Consider the following 18,804-nt stretch of genomic DNA (forward strand, 5'->3'; position numbering starts at 1 on the left):
AGAGCCCCTGGTGCTGGAGGACCCTTCCCAAGAGGGTTTCTCCATTCTCATGTCTGGTGTCCAGGCTGGGGTGGCCAAAGGACTGGCTCAGCTGGGGTGTTGACCACAGCACCTCTTTGTGGCCTCCACAGCATGGCTCTGTGTGGCCCAGGGCTTGGAGAAGGAGGAAACCCCATGGCCTTTAATGCCCTAGCCTTGGAAGTCACACACACCATTTCCACCAGACTGTCTTGCAAGTTACAAACCCACCATGACTCAAGGGGAGGGAACAAAGACCTTACTTTTCAGTCCACACCTGGAGAAGGCTAGTGGGCAACCCCTGGACTCTGGAGTCAGACTGGAGCCCAGATCTGCTGTCCTTGCTTTGTGTGTGACTTCTGACAAGATATTTAGCCTCTCTGGACCCAGAAGCTGTCCTAAGCCTGACTCCCTTTATGGTGAAAGCAATCAACTCTTCAGGTCTTTCCCCACTTGCCCCCCCTCCACCCAGAACCCTTTTCTTGAAGAAAAGTCATGAGAAGTCTTTTTTTAGCAAAGACATTCTCTAAAAATACCAGAGAAAGTAGACTCTTTGCAATCCTCCCTACCTTTCAGAAGAGTCAAACGCACAGAGCAATTAAAATGGATGCCAGGTGCCTCCTTAGGCACCGAGGAGGCTCCCCTGTCTCAAGGCTGAGGATCCCCAGTCACTGAGTTCGATGCAGAATTCCCCTGTAGCCATTAACACCCAGATGCCTCGATGTCTGAGGCATGAGATTTCCACTCTTGGCACAAACAGTGCGAGTGTCCATCCTCCCAGGGCAGTGTCGTCACCTGCAGCTGGCAGAGTCCTTCTCCCCATCTCCCCTCGCAGGTCCTCTGAATCCAACTAAAGGCAGAGCAGAGTGCATTTACGTTGTTCTTCATGAGCCAGGGGTTACCCATAAGGCCTCTGTCTCCATGATCATACAATTCCCAGGGAGGGCATGAAGACAAAACAGGACAAAAACAGATAAATCCTCCTTACACACTCCCTTGCAAGAGTGGACACAGGCCTGCAGGTTAGCGCTTTGTCACCCTTGGTATCTAATACTACAGTTAGCTCCTGCCCTGGGCCCTGCATTGTAGAAATCACGGCGGCAAGGAGTCCAGGGGCCAAGGTCCGCATCCACCCCTTCATGACCCTGCTCTAGGCACATGGATGTTCAGAATTCTCTGCTCAAATGGCCTGTGCCTGCTGATGAAGCCTGTGTGGGCCTCCTCCTCAGATCTGCCACTTGGAGGGAAGAGACCCAGGTAGAGAAGCTTGAACTTGCTGCCGGGGGTGTCCACACACACATGCATGTCATGCGGGGTGGAGCCAGGCTTGGATGAGGAGGACCTCTTCTATGCGTCAGAGGCACATGATACGGCGGGCCTGCTGGTGCCCTCCCTGAGGTCAAGGGCCAAATTTTATGTTTTCCTACCCACAAGAATATAAGGACGTAAACCTTATGAAGAAGCCTTTTGTACAGTGTCTGGTGCATTGAACAACAAAATTGCACAGTTCAGCACAGGAATGCAAGATTCTTTTTATCCCCTTCACGTACCATGGTACCTGGTACACTTAAAATGCTCAGGAATTGTTAGATGAATATCACTGGATATGAAGAGAAACACCACCAGGGCCGACCTGTGGTATTTTGGTGGCCAGATGATTACATGTGTCAAAGCCGCAGGGAGCTGAGTGTAGATTTCCTGCTCTCAGCCATCTGGAAAGCATTTCTGAGCCCCTGTATGCAGTAGCGCTGGGCTGGACCCCTCCAGAACCCCAAGATACAGCTTCACCCTGAACAGAGCCATTGTCTTGTGGGGGGACCCCATTATGGACAACCCCTGCCATGCTAAGTGCTGCCCATGCTCTGTGCCACGTGCTTTAGGAGCACAGAGAAGTCCACGTCCAGTGTCGGGAGGTGCAGTTGAGTTGGAGTAGGTTGGCATTTTCTGACGAAGGGAGAAAAGGGACTCTAGGCAGGAAAGGGAAATCCGTGATCAAAGATGTAGAGACTCAAGAGTACAGGGGGTCTGGAGTGAACAGAAATGAAGGACAGGGAAGGTTGTGGGGGGAGCAGCACCTGGAGGCGCCACGAGGTGACTCCGCTGCAGAGTTGGAAGTGGGGGGAAGCAGATTCCTGATCTCGTCATCCCTCCTTGCCTAGGGAGTAGGGTTAGGCACGGCCAGAGAAGACCCTGTGTGGTCTGCACTCTAGTCAGGTGACAAAGACCCCGGCAGGCCAGAGAGAAAGGCTCGGGGCCATTTGGACAGGGGTCCCAGAGTCCCAGGTATCCTGAGAATACTGAAGGCCTGGGGAGGAAGGTCGAGAAGGGGTGTAGGGGACTGAACATCACTCAGATGCCTGTAAGCACCTGAAGAGCAATGTCTGCCCATCCAGTGAGGTGAGGGTCCCAGAGGTGTGCCCTGTCACTTCAGCCTACCTCAGGTTGAGGGCCATGGGCCTGTCCTTTCATTGGGATTCACTGACTATCATTTTGGGTTTAGACCAGGGAACCCAGTCCTTTCAGATCTTAATCTGAAACCTGACTGAACTTTGCATTTGTGCTCAAACTCAAACTTCCCCATTCCACTTGGGCCCCATGGGTTTGCTTTACGTGTGGGGCCCCATAAAGCCCATAGCCTTCAGCCACAGTTGGTTCCTGGTCTGTGGAAATGGATGGTTCTGAGGACACCCCAAAACAATCTTTTGAATCTTAGCTATCACAACGTGCTTCTCTTTTTCTTTTCTTTCACGCAGATAATTTCCTCTTTTGTGTGAGCTTCATGGAAATCAAACAGCCGTTTTCCTTTTTTTTTTTTTTTTTTTGAGAGAGAGACAGAAGGGAGCAGAGGGGTAGAGGGAGAGGGAGAGAGAGAATCTTAAGCAGGCTCCATAGCCAGTTCAGAGCCCGATGCGGGGCTTCATCACTGTGAGGCCATGACCTGAGCCAAAATCAAGAGTTGGACGCTCAACCAATTAAGCCACCCAGGTGCCCCCAGATAGCCATTTCTGCTTAAATTTTCCAAATGCTTTAGCTTCAATTTTTCCTTGGATCTTTCTGGTTTTGTGGATTTCAAAAACGCTAAATCCTGGGATTGCCCTACAAGAAATATTTCTATTCCTTCTGACTGTTCTTCATGTATGGGTTCCTTACCAGTGTGGAAATTCATTATTGGTGTAATAACTTTGTCAACAGTGAATATCCCCAAGAAAATACACTTGTCTTAGGACCTGCTTTTGTAGCCAATCTGTTCTAGTATTGAGACACTAAAAGCAAGATTCTCTGTCAGTGAGGAAAGTTGCACCCTATAAACTCATGGAGCCTGCCCTAAATAGAGAAACTAGTGAATAATTTTCTAGGATCATGGTTTGTTTGTGATTTATAAATATCTTGTAAAATTTGCTAATTCTCCTGTTGGTAGGTAGTTGAATCTTGGAGATTGTAAGCCAAGGTATACATTTTCTCATCTAGTAAAAGAAGCTTTAAATAATCAATATTTGAAATTCTTTCTCGAAACAAATCTGTCCTTAGTAAGTTAACTTCCATTGCAGAAATAAATACCCTCCGTGTAACTTGTCAGCTTTCAAAAGTAGTCTTCCTAAGTTCAAGCCTTCTTTTCACATTTTTAATGTAATTTCTCTCTTCTGGCAGACAGGTATTTCTATATGCGTGTGTGTGAGGTAGTATAAAGTATAGCACTCCTGGAAATGAAGGAATAGCCCTTATGAAGGCAAATTCCTGCTAAGTGAGTCCGGCAGGCAGTTGGGCTCTTTAACTGGTCCAGCAACTCAGACCCATTCACGGACCACCCCAGGAAAGAAACAGCAGTGAGAATGTTTCTGATGTCCATCTTCATATGCTAAAACATGGATATGCTTGGAGAAGCCCCACAGGAAACTTGGGCGTCAACTCTGTGCACGCAGAAGGGACTTCATTCTCTGTGGAATGTTCGGGCAACCACCATCTGGGCTACAGGAAGCTTTCCAAGGCAGCAAACCCAATGCATTGGTCACTGGGAGGTCCCCTGGCCATTTGCCTGATGCCCACTTTGTCCAGTGGTGGGGACTCCCTCATCTACATCTCCATCTTTACTGCTCCCCAATATCCAGTGCCTATTTTAGGGGCTCATGTGTATTCCGAAGAGGTGGGCTGTACACAGGATGCGATATTTCAAAAGTACAGGCAGTATTTTTGTGCTGGGTCATCAAGCCGGGGCTTCCACAATGTGGAGGTTCTCCAGGACTGGCAGTGAGGACCATTAATGTCAATCCCTGTGGCATCCTTGTATGATGGTGTCTGGGGCTGGATCCTGAATGTGGGGGTCTTCCAAGCCCCCAGCTCCTGATTATATTTCTTTCCTCCTCATGTAGCCCAGAGACTTTTAAATCTGGTCTGGGAATTTAGGGGAACCTGCTCTGTGAGCCTGCCTCCAAATTCTTATTCCCAGATCAATCTGCTTTTTAAACTCAAGAGTTTGCTCATTTTTGTCTCATGGTTCTATTAAGACATAATTGCTCTCCACAAAGTGGCAGAGGAAACCAGTTGGCATTGGTCAAGGCCCTGGGGATAGAGGTGTTGAAAAGTGATGGGATGTGAGGAAGGGGGGACTATTCAAATACCAGCCTCCCTCTGGAATTGTGGTTTTTCTAGGTCTGTTCCATATTGCCTTGATGTTGTTGTATTCCCAGTGCTCCCAGCCAACTTGAGTGTCAGGATGACTAGATATCTCCATCCCACCCTCCCTTGCCACACCATCTCTGTTCCCATACTGGCCTCTTTGTCCCTCATTTTTTTCCTGCCTGACCATGGGTTACCAGCAGGCTTATGGGTTGACCTCTCCTGGGTCAGGTCCTAACCAGTCAGCATGATTAAAACACCAGGCTTCTGGAGGTACAGAGGGTGGGGCAGCTCCCAAAGGAGGAGTCTGGGCTCTCCGACCCTAACCCCCAACAAACCCCCTCCACCCAGAGTGTAAGCAAAGGCTAACTGGGATATGTTCTTGGAAAGGCTCGGTGGGGGTCCTTTCTGGGGAGAGCCCACATCCCGGGTGGGAAGGGCTCCCTTACTCCTCTCAGCCTTTGGGTCCCCTGTCAGTCTTGGAGGAGGAAGCCATCTGGAAGGAGCCTTTCCAAAGGATGTCATTTCCTTGTGGCTTGAGCTTCTAGTTCTCTCTGCCATTTAATTTTAATATCTGGAGTAGTTCCTCTGATGTGCTCCTCTCCCCGGGGCCCAGACTTCTTTCGTTAAGAGCCAGAGAATAAATCATTTGATGCAATGGCCAGTTATTTGGGGGAAGAAGGGCCAGGGTACCAGCGGGAGGTGGAGAAGGCCCTTTCCACTACCCACACATCACGCCAGCCCCTGAAGAGGCGGCTTTGTGTGTCAAAGCTCACGGTCTACCTCCACCCCGGGGGTGACTTTTGTCTCTCCAAGTCTGTCTCCTTGCTTTTATGGCTCTGAAATTCAAGTCAGCTTTTACAGACCAGCCCTATCTAATAGAACTTTCCATGCTGGTGGAAATGTTCTCTGTCTATGCGGTCCAGTAGGGGCAGCTGCTGAACCGTGTGTGGTTGTTGAGCGCTCGAAGTGTGGTTAGCATGACTGAGGGACTTATTCTTTGTTTTATTTCATGTTAATGAACATATATTTAAATAGCCACTTGTGGCAAGGGACTGCCCTAGAAGGCCTTCAGATGGGTTCTGATTCAGCACCTTTTCTTCCTTTTTTTTTTTTTTCCATGTTGTCAGCTTGAAATCAAGAAGCAGAGATGGTCAGGAAAAAAGGTCACCTGCAAAGGGGTGATGTTCCCTTACTCTGTCCTCTTCAGGGCTAGCCTGGATTTAGCAGTTCAAACAGGATGCAGGGAAGACATTGCCAGGGGAGAACGGGATGTTTGCTGAGGAGGAAGGACACCGAGATTAGGAGTGAGAACACTGGTATGTCACCCACAGGCTTTGCTTTGGACCAAGTCACAGAACGTCTGGCCTCACTTTCCATATCTGTCCAGTGAAGTGCACAGTAGGTGCTCAGTAAATGGTAGGGTTTTAATCTTCACCTTCTCCCCATCCTACAGCCCTCCAAGGGCAGCTCACCTGTGATTAACCTGTTACAAACACCTGTCATGGGACCAGAGCCAGATCCATTCAGAGACAGCGCCGTCCCTGTGAGCAGCCAGACGGGACATAAGGGAGGCCTCTGTGTAGCTGGCATTTGGCCAGGCCCAGGGCGCTGGGAGACAGGCTACTGTGAGGGAGGGGGGTTGAAATTTAAAGGAACCTGCATGATCTGATCAGCAAGGTCCCAGCAGCGGTTCATTCGCTGGGCAGACGTGTTTAGTTAAGGGATTTCACCCTGCAAGAGGAGAATGATTAGAAGAGCTTGTGGAATTTGCTGTTTACTCTTGGAAAAGTGCTGAGCATGTCCTTAATTTGTCAGTGTCAACACAGAGCTAAAACTGGCGTCCAGAGAGGATTAGCACAAAGAGAGTAAATTATTATGTTTCAATAGATCTTAAGTTATTCCCTCTCCTCCTTGCTCCTGGGACTCCCTTCAGAAGGCCCAGGTTTAACCATTAGGTCCTTGCTGGGAGATTGATTCCCCAGGACCCCTGAGCTGGATACATAGCATGAACATGGGTTAGAGCACGCTCTGGGAATGAAATCCAAATGAGTTCCTGTCCTGGCTCTTGTACTGATTAGCTGCATAGCCACAGGCAAGTTGCTTTGCCTTGCCTTGCCTCAGTTTCCTCCTCTGTCCCTGGAGATAGATTCAGCACCTGCCTGCCTCATCAGCTTGCTCTGAGGAATACATGAAGGCAGGCGTGCCAAGCTCTTGGCAGAGTGTCTGGCACTGCATAGATGATACCCTACCTCTACCCCCTTACACTTGCAACTTGTGTGCCTGCCCACCTCCCAACTCCCAGTCCCCGCAACTCTGAGCCCATTCTACCAGAATGCAGGACAGCCCAGAAGTAGCCCTCAGATGGAGTGGGGTTGATTGGTAAATAGCTCCGCTCCCTCACGCCCCAGTTGGGCTGTGTAAAGCACAGGTTCCACCCTCTCCCAAGACTTGGCCGGAGCAGGAATAAGCTCTAGGTGCCTATCCAGGACCCCGCTTGATGACACCTTGATCAGCTTCCCCTCTTCCCCAGCTCATTTTTCTGCTTGTCTGTTGGTGCTTTTTGGGACCTGTCCCCCTCCTCTTCCAGCTGAAGGGCTTACACTGGAATCCTGGTATCCAGTTCTGCTTCTGAGGCACAGATTGAATAGATATAACCTACCATTATTATGATGCAAATTAGGTCCCTTTCTAAAATTCAAGATGCAGAATTCAGAGACTCCAGTCCCTCATAGACATCCACAGAGCAAGAGGTGACATGCATTGATCTCCCGTCTCTGTGGCTCATATCCTGAACCCAGTGCAATACGGAAGGAGCTTGGGGAATGAACTTTGGAGCAAACAGTAGGAAATTTGGCCTTATGAAGAGCCCCAAACAGTGATGGCAGAGAGCATGCACGTGACTTACATTCCTAACATTAACCCATGGAGGCCAGACACCTGTAGCCTGCTGTATGCTCCTCTTTGTCTTACTTATCTATTACTTGGTTCACTCCATCCACTGTCTATGTTTTTTAACTTATTTTGTTAGATGGAAAATAAATTTTACTTATGTGTTCCTCTGAGATGATTTTTCCAGTGGTCACAATTTTTATGCAGTACTTATGTGTTCACTATTTGAAATTTTGTAGTAGTTTTTTTTTTTCTGTGAAAAGTAGAAGTTCAAAAACGTAGTAAGCCATGAGGTACTGCTATTTGGATTTATCACATGCCCTAGCTTAAAGAACTAGTCTTTACCACGTATTCAACGAATCAATCTGGATAAAACAGTCAATTAAGTACTCTAATTTATCACAAAATACCCCATGTATTTTAAGTGTTGATGCCCAGTGGTTTGGATCTTTGTCAGTAGTTTCCTGGCAATTCTGTTCCCTGGAGAACCTCCATATAAGACCTGCTGTTTATCATGCCTCAAGACATCAGAATAAGTGCTCTCCAGAGGGAAGTTTTTTATATTCCCTCTATCTATCATTCCCCCCACCCTAACCCTGCCTCTGGTGTAATACAGAGTCTCCAGATAGGAGTTTCAAGTTTAACAAAAAACCTGACCTTAAAGCCCAGAAGCTTCTGCATCCAGGGGCCCAGATCTGCAGCCTGTTCCACAGTTTGAGGAGCCAGTTTCCTTCTTGGATCTGTACCAGAGGAGCTCCTGTGGCCAAGATGCATGTCTCAGACAGGGCTCCCCCAGAAGGTGACCCTGAGACAAGGAGTTCAGGGCCGATGCTCCCTTTGGGGGATGATGCCGGGAAGCACCCTGAAGAGGGAGGCAGAGGAGGGAGTCAGACAATAAGGGCTGTGTGGTGAGGCCAGTTACCCACTGTGGGCAGGGTGGCTGGAGCTTCACTAAACAAGGAACAGCAGACAGTGGAGTACACGCCCCCCTGATTACCCTAACTGAGGTGCGAGGGAACCACAGCCTCCTCTCAGTCACTGGCTGAGGGCTGCACTACCATGGGAGCTGAGCCACTCCGAAGCCCTGGTCAATAGATGAAAGTTGTGCCAGGAACGAGTACCAAGGATGAGGATGGGCATTGACGGTGTCTGCCATGAGATGGACCCGCCAAGCCACCCCATATAGGAACAGACTTGCACCTGTGCCCATCCCTTGAGCTCGCCCTGAAGATGCTAGCCAGTGACTTTTCTCTGCCTCTTCTCCCAGCTTCACCCTCAGAGTCCAAATCCAGCAAGTGTCCTCTGTGTGAGTTTACCCGGCTGGGGACTCCTGAGGCTGGTTGTTTGGCAGACTGTCCTGTAGCTTTCCACAGTCTGTAGGAACCTGCTTGGGTTGGGGGCGGCGGAAAAAGCTGTTAACCCTTTCACTGAGGGAACTGTGTGAGGTGCACAGCTACCCAGTTCTGATACCTCCACAAAGAAGACCTATCACTGCTCCCTCAGGGGTGTGCAGTGTCTTCCCTCCTTCCCCACAAGGATCTTTTCTTGGCCCCAAGCATTTTTTCCCTTCCCAGTCTTCCCTCCAGCACTGCCTCCAACTTTGAACTTGACAAGTTCTGTTAGTTCTACTGTTTCTCAGCATTCATGTGAAGGTAAAGAGTGTAAGCCCTGACTCTGCCACAGACTGCCCCCATGACCTTTACTACTCAGGACCTCAGTTTCCTCATCTGTATATGAGAACGAGGCTAGCACCTGCTTCATAGGAGTTTTGTTGCCAGGTAAGAGAAAGTGGGTAGCATGCTTGGTAATGTGCCTCAGACATCACAGGAACAAGAAAAGGTTAGCTATTATATTACTTTCATTGTTCTACCCTGGATCAGTCTCTGGTCGCCTCTTGTCTGGATGATGGCCATCAAACTTGTCTTCCTAGCTTCAGTCTGTTCTCTTTCAATCAAAATTCAGCACCACTCATACCAGATCAACCATATCATACCAGTCTTGAGGCACATGTCCTGGTCATGCTTCGCTCAGAACTCTCCCCTGCTCATGTCCCTTACTAGCAGGGCTGACATGGCTTGGAAGTGAATGGGGGAGGACAGTGGATGTCAGAATCAGACCACGTGGGTTCAAATGCCAGCCTCACTGCTCTTTAGGTACATTAATAGCATTGGGCAAGTTAACTTAATTCTCTGTGCCTTAGTTTTCCTGTAGCTTGAGAATATTGGTAGTATCTGCTTTGGAGATGCTGTCTTAGTGCTTAGAGCACAGCCTGGCACTTTGGAAGGGCTCGTAATTGTTAGTCATTGTCCTTATTGTTATTTCAGAGTGTCCCCACCATCCATATGTCAACCAGTTTTCCAGTCTTTCTTCTTTTCTTCTATATACTTGTATATCATAGTCTAGCAAAAATGGATTCTTCACCACTTGCCAAGAAATCCCAGGTGCCTTCCTGCTTCTGCTTCCTGACCAGCTTCCCATTATTTTTAGTCTCCTTGCAATTCTCCTGCAAGCTTCAGCTGGATGGTATATCCTCCTTGAAGCTTTCTCTTACTCCCCATAAGGAGAAGTGGGACTTTACATTGGCTCAAATCTGTCTCATATTCTAAATTACCACTTTGATCATCTTCCAAGGAACTCCATGCAAGCTGCCCTGTGTTATAACCTGTGTCTTACCTCTCCCCCTCTTCCTGAGTTGGGACCATGCTTTAGTCATCTTCATGTTCCCATAACACCCAGCATGGCAGCTTGCCAGCAGGAATTGCTTGCTAAAGGTGTAGTATGTAAGTAAATGAATGAATGAAATGAGCTTAGTATCTTGGCTGTTGAGTATAGGGTCTGTTCACTAAAAATAATATGATCTTTTCATAAAGTTCTGGGGGTTCGTCAATCCTGAGTATAATGAGATGGTCTTTTGGAGACAGACCTTCACTGAGAGAAGTGTACTGAGTTAAATGCTCAGGATATCCCAGCATCTGAGGCAGGAATGAGTGAGTTAAGGCAAAAACCCAGAGGCCTCCTACTTCAGTGACCTGCCTTTCTCTCCATGATGTCAGTGCTGCCCAGGTAGCATGCGCATTACGAAGATCCAGTGTCAGGGGAGACCATCCCTTGCAGAGATGTGTGTGTTGCACAATTTCACAGTTACTCAAAATCCTTTCTGAATATTTGTACAAAGACATAGCAGCTAAACAAACAACATCATTAATGATAATCACAATGTTCTCTAACTCCGTTAAGCTAAATTCTTTCCCTGGAAGGTTGGCCTCGACCTACTAAGGTATTTTTTCCACAACCAAAAGTAGTGCCCACATGTGAAAGGCACTCAAATGTGTTCAGTTAAGGATGAGCAAAAGTGGGGCTTTGGGAACACAGCTTCAGTTTCCTAAACCCCATTCAGCCTGGGGGACCCAGTGGTAAATACCTATTTGTCCCAGATACCAGGGTTCTCCTGGGATCCTCCCTTTCCCTAAGATCCTGGGGAATTTCTTGCTCTCTTCAAAGGCCCCTGAAGATTTTCCAGAACTGTTGTTCTCTTGTTCTTATACTTTTAGGAACCTCAAGGATCCCCAAAGATAACTTGCCCTTTCAGTGTTTACCAGCTGTTTCGTTGGGGAATTTGGAGCCAGTTCCCAAGGAGCTGATTCAGAGGACATTTGGAATAAACTGTCAACCATCAACTCTCCCCTCTGGGCCCAAGATGGCATACACGTATTCAACTCTTTAGCCATGAAAAGATGTGTGTCTTTGACAACCTATGGCACTCTCTTCAAGAGTTTTATTTCCTGAGGTTCTCTTCACCTTTCTCCCATCAATTCTAAAGCTGTTTGCAAATACATTCCTGGTGACATGCTTTTTCCTCTATAAATCTCAAAGCAAGTATGCAAATATGGCCCTCATTCTTGATCCTTTGGTTGGGATGCTTTTCATTGATTCTCCTGACATATCCTCAGCTCCTTGCCCGTGAGTAGATTCCAAAGGTGATCATGGAATCTGTCTTGTAGGCTACTTCATTGGCACTCTGACTGTTCTCATCTTATGTGCAGAGGGAGAGGCCTGAGGATCTATTTTTTCCCTTCCTGAACTTGTGAGAACTGTCTTTTCCTTTGTGCTGTGTACTACAGGGATTAAGGCAGACATGTATTTTTGGCAGTTAGCGTAATGCTTTTCAGCATCTGGAGCTGTGACGGGACCAGCAGTTTTGGCATTTGCTGGGCCCTCTCATCCTCTCCTGGACACAGGCCCAAGTTCATTTGACTGTATCACTATTTCTGGTTTTACAGAGTTGCTTGAGGCAAGACCCATTACTCTCCTCTGAAAAGGGCAGAGCCTGGAGGGTAATTTTATCCCCAGGCTCCTATGCACATAACACATCAGAATAGACACATTCCACATACATCTGTGTACATCTATGGATGCAATTACCCATTTTAGAAAGACAATGGGAAATAATTTTTAACATATTAGACACAGCTACTTAAAGTGGGATTCTGGAGAAATAAAGGTGTGTGTGTGTGTGTGTGTGTGTGTGTGTGTGTGTTTGTAATGTTTGCCTTGGCAATTCAGCATGGGTTGACACGGAGTCAGAATATAGTTTGAAACAGAGCTATGAGTTTTTAAAAGACAGCGACCTTTATTCTCCTTTATAACTTATTTATCCCTTAGTTTGGCCACCTCAGCAGTTGTCACCACCATCCATTGAGTTGCTGAGGCTGGGCACTGGAATCAGCATTGACTCCTCCCCTTGCACCCCACTCATCAGCAAGTCCTGACCATTCCACTTATGTCTCCATCCCATCCCATCTCCACCTCTGCTGGCATGGTTATCATCTAGGCTACCATCATCCCTTATCTGGACCAGGATCTCCCCTTCAGGTGCACATTCCATATAGTGGTCCAGGTGTCCTTTAAAACATATGTGAGGATAAGGAGTGTGCATTCTAGCCCTTCTGACCTCTCCAAACTCACCTCACCTGCCGTGCATGCCACATTTCAACCCCACAGACCTGCACCCCATTCTTCAAATGTTTCAAGCTCATCCCCCCTTAGGTAACTGGGTATATCCCCTTCCTCTGATTGCGCTCAGACCCTCTGTACTGCTGTCTTGTGCAGGTTTTCACCCACATCTCAATCCTTGCTCGCCTGTGAATACTCACTAACAACCTGCTGTCTAAAACTTCTGCTCCAATTTTTGCTCTGCTGGCAAAGGAACCCGATTTTCTATACCAAAAATGGCAAAAAGCAAATCATCTTGTCTCCCTTCTTATAGTAAATAGACAAGTCAGCTCAGAGAGGAATCTGTTCAAACTAGAAAGAGCTCAGCATGACCGAAGAGATAATTTACCTTGTCATCCCTTATCAAATTAGCTGGCCCTCATTAAAATTAAAAAAAAAACTGTTGGAAAGGAAGGGTAAAGCTCTTCTGTGAGTGTATTAACATAACTTGATTTAGTGATGGTGTTGGCATGGAGTTGGGGCATGAAGAGGGAAGGGAAGTGGGTATACTGCACTGTAGGATATAGAAGGACTTTGGTTGTGATATTTCTAATAACAAAATGCAAAGAAATCATACTCACTGGGCATCAACAGGATAGCCATGCTACTGTGAGTGTCTTTAAATCAATTGAGTGCTGAGGGGCTCTCTCTGTTTATTTTTTGAGTAATTGGGTGATGACACTAGACCTGTTCACCAAAGGAGAGATGGTGTGGCCAGGTGAGGATGTCAATATCTTAAGCTTGTCGATTTCCATGATGGCTCAAGGGTGGGGAGGGCTTCTGTCCAGAGCCACCAATAACCAGCTCTGGGACCTTGAGTAAGTCACTTGCCGTTTGGGATCTTGGCTTCTTCAACTTTAAATGAGAAAAACGTTCTCAAGGTCCAAGATCCACCCTTTACCCCCAAAAGACTCTGAGATCTATAAAGCTCCCGAGTGACTTCCCCCAAGATATAGCCCCCTTCTGAGAAGGCTGGAGTTTCTGGAAACGTACAGGAATCTTGATATTGCCCAGCTAACAGTCGCCAGGTAGTCATTGGGAGTTTCAGCACTGGGGTATAACTACACACTCTCAGAGGCTCTATGCCTTCTTGTTATGAGTGAACAGGTGCATCTTCATGGCTCTGGGGTTAGATCATCAAGCCACGTGACCAGCATGAGCAGAACAGAGGCCCACCGCTGCTCTATATAAGGAATAGAACCCCTGTAGAGAAACATAGCCACTGTCCCCCAAATAATATTAATGACAAAAGGCAAGATGCCAGATGATGCCAGATGATGCCAGACTTGGTTTGCCAGTGGCCTGGCTCCTCCCTGCACTGCACGCACATCACTTCTGTGCCAGGCTGCAGGCACCAGGATGAGACCTGAGTGGAAAAGTCACTGATGTTTTTTGCTCCTCTGCTGTGTGCTGGCCACCAGGTTTACGGGCCAATGGTGCCCCCATTTCATTTTTCAGCTGCATTGTCCTAGGCCCAGCATTGTCCTGGTGTACCAGTTTCCCCAAAGTTAAAAAAAAATCAACCAAGTCATTTGGAATTTCTTATCTCCTACTAAGATGCCCCCAAGGGAAAGTGGGAGAAAGAGAAATGTAACGTGTGAATACATAATATACACCTATAGCCATCCAGTCATTTTGCTCCCAAGCCAAGAAGAGAAAGAGGAGGGGCACAGCACTGGCTGGGGTCTACTGCGTGGGGAGAGGTGTGCTGGGGTCTTCTCACACCCTCTCCTCTGATCTCTCTAGGTGTCCGTCACCTCTCCATTTTATAACCGAGGAAAGCAAGGCCTGGAGAAGTTACTAGTCCAGGGGAACAAATTGCTTATGTCATGTTTAGACCAATGCATGCATAGATAACTCGGGCTCAATCAAATAAAGAAATATTTACTGAGAGCTCTGTAAATGAGCAGTGCAGAACAGAGACAGGGAGGGATAGGTAAGCACAGTCCTCACCTCCTAAGAGTCTGACATCTTGTAAGACATGAACTGGGAAGCAGTACACAGCAATGAATGGTGCAGGCGGCATGTACATTGGTTTGTCTTATCACCTGGCTGTTCTTCCCATCTTGCTGATGGAAGGTTAAGGCTCTGAGAGGTCAGATGACTTTCTCCCTATGATGTAGATACGACTTCTTCCATTTCACAGGTGAGGAAACTAAGGCACAAAGAAATTAAGCAACTTGCCCAGGGCACATAGCTCAGGAGTAGGAGAGCTGGAGTCTGATCCCAGGCCATAAGGCTCCAGAGCGGGGGCTACTGTGTAGAGGGAGCCCTCTTCCCATGACAGTGACTTGAATGATGAGTTTGGAAGGGACCCCAGGCTTGATTAGTGGACACATTGTCTGATCAGGGTTTTCAGTCTGTATTCTAGATGTGGCCCCAGAAACAACCTCCTGATTCCTATAAGCTGCCAGAGAAGCCAGGGTTCCTGGAGAGTGGACGTGGGGCCTGTGGCCACACTCTCAGGGTAATGTAGCCAGCCTCAAGACCAGCACCAAGTGGGCTAGGATCCTTGGACAGGCCTCACACCCCTCCATGTCCAGACCCCTGGTAACTAGGGTCTGTCTTCACTACTCCCTCATCCACACCCCAAGGAGAGGGGCCACTGGGTGAGATTCTGGTCACAGCTCAGGCCTGAGCCCTGTCCTGTCCCTTTGCTCTCATCTGAGCAGCTAGGCTCTGTGAGAGAGTGGGAGCTCAGGGCCGATGGTGTTTGCTGGGCTCAGCCGGCTCTATCTTTTACCCTCATTTGTCTGAGATTCCGGAAGCCTTTGAATAGCACGCATGATAATTACAGAATTCCCACATATATTGATGAGAAACAGCTACATAAATAGCACAGCTTGGTATTTACGAAGTGCCAGTTTTCTGTAAATATAGAATTTTGGCAATTACTGCCAAGCAGCTCGTCCACCTTCTGGAGCCAGCACATGTCTTGTTTCAGCTCTTTCCAGGGGACACTTCACGTCATCTCTGTGGCTAGTCTCGTGGCGTCAACAGGCACAAGCCCATGAAGCAACCAGGCGGTCTGAAACCAGTGATCCCCAATCTATTTTGGAGTATGGAGACTCCTTTTTGACAGCCAGCAAGTGCATTGGAGCATTCCTCAAACCTTCCATGCCCGGACGCCCGCCCACCCTTCCAATAAGTCAGGCATCTCAGGGGGCCTGTGGTCTACAGACTGGAAACCAAGGCTCATTTACTGATCTAGAGCAGTGTCTCCCACACGGTTTTCTTAGGACACTACTGAAGGGAAGGTCATCATAGGTATTATGTGGAAAATAAGGATTCTTTAATTGAGTGTTTAAGAAATGCTAAGTTATTGTCTGTTTAATTTCTAAAGACAGGGTTTCTCACAAGCTCTAGGTATGCCGATTTGGGTCATGACTCTCCATATGGGAAGTATAGTAGCAGGGATTTCAAAATGGACCAAAGAACTCTCCTTTTCACAAAGTATTTTATAGGAGTTTGCAGAGCATCCTACTTTGACTAACTGCTCTCAGGGCTCATTAATTGATCTCAGCTCAGCTTTCAAAGGAATGGAGTTGTATCAGCTTTTACTGTATAACAAATGACTCCACATTTTAGTAGCTTAAACCAACAGCTGTTTATTCAGCTCATGGTTCTGTTAGTCAGAAATTTCGGCTGAGCTCAGCTGGGTGGTTCTTTTGAGCTTGACAGGCCTTCCTCGTGTGTGTTGGGGGGAGGGTGTATGCACATGCACATGCGTGTGTGTGTAATCAGCTCTCAGCAGCCAGAGAGCTTGGCCTTGGGCAATTGACGGGCTGTCAGCTGGCACTGTGAAAGCAATTGGGCCACATGGCATTTCAACCTCTATCAGGCTACCCTGGGTTTATTTACATGGCAGCTGGACAGGGTTCCAAGAGAGCCATCATAAGCTGCACTAGGCTCACCACTGGCACAGCGTCACCTCAGCCACATTCTGTTGTTCAAAGCTATTCACAAGGTCAGCTCCCATGAATCTTAAGCCAAGGAGAAATGAGCATGAGAAATGAAGGTTTCCAAATGTCTGGGGTCTTTGGAGAGGCAATTTTCTTGGGAGAACAGGGCTGGGTTGTTGTTGAAGCTGTGATCACATAACAAAGAAAGAGTTTCAGACCTGGATCACATGTATATGTGGGGTGCTCGTGGGCGAAGGGCTGCTGATGAAGATTACACGGGATTAAAACCACCCTCCAGTCCACTCCTCCATGTGCCCACTGGAGGTGAATCTAAACTTCTCTCTCCCAGTACAATAGGATTCTCAAGCATCAAAGCCCACCAATCAGAAATGACCAGGAATATCCCTGTAGTCACTGGAGTACAAAGTTAGATTCTTTAGCATGCTGCAGCAAGGGAGAGCATGCCCGGAGGAGCTCTGGGAACATCTCTTGAACGAGGAAGTTAGCCGTGGGTCACGTGACTCTGAAGGATGGAGGAAGATGAGGTGGAGGGATCCCAGTAGGTGGGATGGTGGTTTTTGGGGTTTGGGGTTCAGTTTTGTCCATGTGCTATCAGACAGACACATTGCTTGGAATCTGCTAGTCTGTGTGGAAATGTCAGAACTTTCTGTTGGGATCATTGTGATTTGGTTGCTGGTGGCAGGGTTTTTTAAAAATTTTTAAAATGTTTATTTAGTTTTGAGAGAGAGAAAGAGAGAGAGAGAGAGAGAGAGAGAGACTGTGAGAGTTGGGGAGGGGCATAGAGAGAGGGAGAGAGAGAATCCCAAGCAAGCTCTGCACTGACGCAGGGCTCGAACTCATTTACTGAGAGATCATGACCTAAGCCAAAGTCGGATGCTTAACCAACTGAGCCAGCCAGGCACCTCTGGATTTTTATTTTATCACAGGCCACGATGGAAGTTGGTCAGTAAGAGACTTTACCAGGCACTAGCCTCAGCACTGCATGGCCCTGGGCTTCTTCATCATGTTGGAGGCATGGAGTCCTCCAGAGTGAACTCCCAAATTGAGTTGGCTGGTTGTAACCTTGGCCCTCCCCTGGTACTTCCTGTTGACTAAGGGAAACACTACACAGGTAGCCACTGCTCAGAGGAGCCCTTGCTTTGTTAGCCTCAAAAGCAGCATGGATCGGAAGAGTGACTCTTGGAATATCCTTGGAGAAGCCATTTGAGTGCCAGTGGTAAAACCAGTAGGTGGCTGCCTGCCCTTACCAAGCTCATAGACTTTCAGAGAAGTTTGTAGAAAATCATGTGGGGAGCGCTTTGAGAGCACATTAGCACATATGGTACCTTTGGATGAATGACAAAAAGCCAGTGATAAAATGGCACCCCTTCTTTAGTGAAGGGGCATGGTTAACCACAGAGTGGAGGCTGGGAGCTCTCACCCCTCAGCTGAAAGGCTTGTACAGTGCACAGAGAGCAAAGCTGTTCTCAGAAGTCTTCATTCTTTGGAAGAAAGTTTTATATTCATCATCTGTAGCAGTCTGAAGAGTGTGGCCATGACTCTGATTAGTTCAGTACTTTACACGAGGTCATTGCTTGTTCTAGCTCATAGCACTTAATAAAGATTTTTTTTTAATTTAAATTCAAGTTAGTTAACATACAGTTAGTCTTGGCTTCAGGAGTATAACCCAGTGACTCATGTCTTACATATGACACCCAGTGCCCATCCTGAAAAGTGCCTTCCTTAATGCCCATCACCCATTTAACCCATCCTCCCTCCCACCACCCCTCCAGCAACCCTGAATTTGTTCTCTGTATTTAAGAGTCTCTTGGTTTGCCTCCCTCTCTGTTGTTATCTTATTTTTCCTTCCCTTCCCCTATGTTCATCTGTTGAGTTTCTCAAGTTCCACATATGAGTGAAAAAGAATGAACTCTTGCCATTTGCAACAGTGTGGATGCAACTAGAGTTTATTATGCCAAGTGAAATAAGTCAGAGAAAGACAGATATCATATGATTTCACTCATATGTGGAATAAAGAAGATACTTTAGCCTACATCCATCAGTCAACAAATATATGGTTGATTCCCATGATTCACAGATTCTGTATTTGCATACTCATATTCACCTACCTGCTAAATTTTGTTTGTAACCCCCAAATCAATATTCACACTCACAGACATATGAAGAGTGGTGACTTCACCTGCACGTTCTCAGCTGAGGTCAAACAAGGCAACGCTCTGCCTTCTTGTCTCAGCCGACACTGTCAACAAGCATCCCCTTCACAGTGTGCTCAGTGCCAGGCTTTTTGCATTTTTGTGCTTTTTGTTGCCGGTTTTGCTGTTTAAAACTGCCTCCGAGCACAATGCTGAAGTGCTATCTAGTGTTC

At 47.4% G+C, this 18,804-nt stretch overlaps 1 protein-coding gene across 3 annotated transcripts in view; it reads left to right on the forward strand.

The window, feature by feature from the left end:
• SLC24A3 (solute carrier family 24 member 3) overlaps positions 1–18,804 on the forward strand; it is a 502,919-nt gene that overhangs the window by 285,835 nt on the left and 198,280 nt on the right. The gene's annotated exons all lie outside the window — the stretch shown is intronic.

This window comes from Panthera tigris, chromosome A3, assembly GCF_018350195.1.
Source record: "Panthera tigris isolate Pti1 chromosome A3, P.tigris_Pti1_mat1.1, whole genome shotgun sequence".
Lineage (NCBI taxonomy): Eukaryota > Metazoa > Chordata > Mammalia > Carnivora > Felidae > Panthera > Panthera tigris.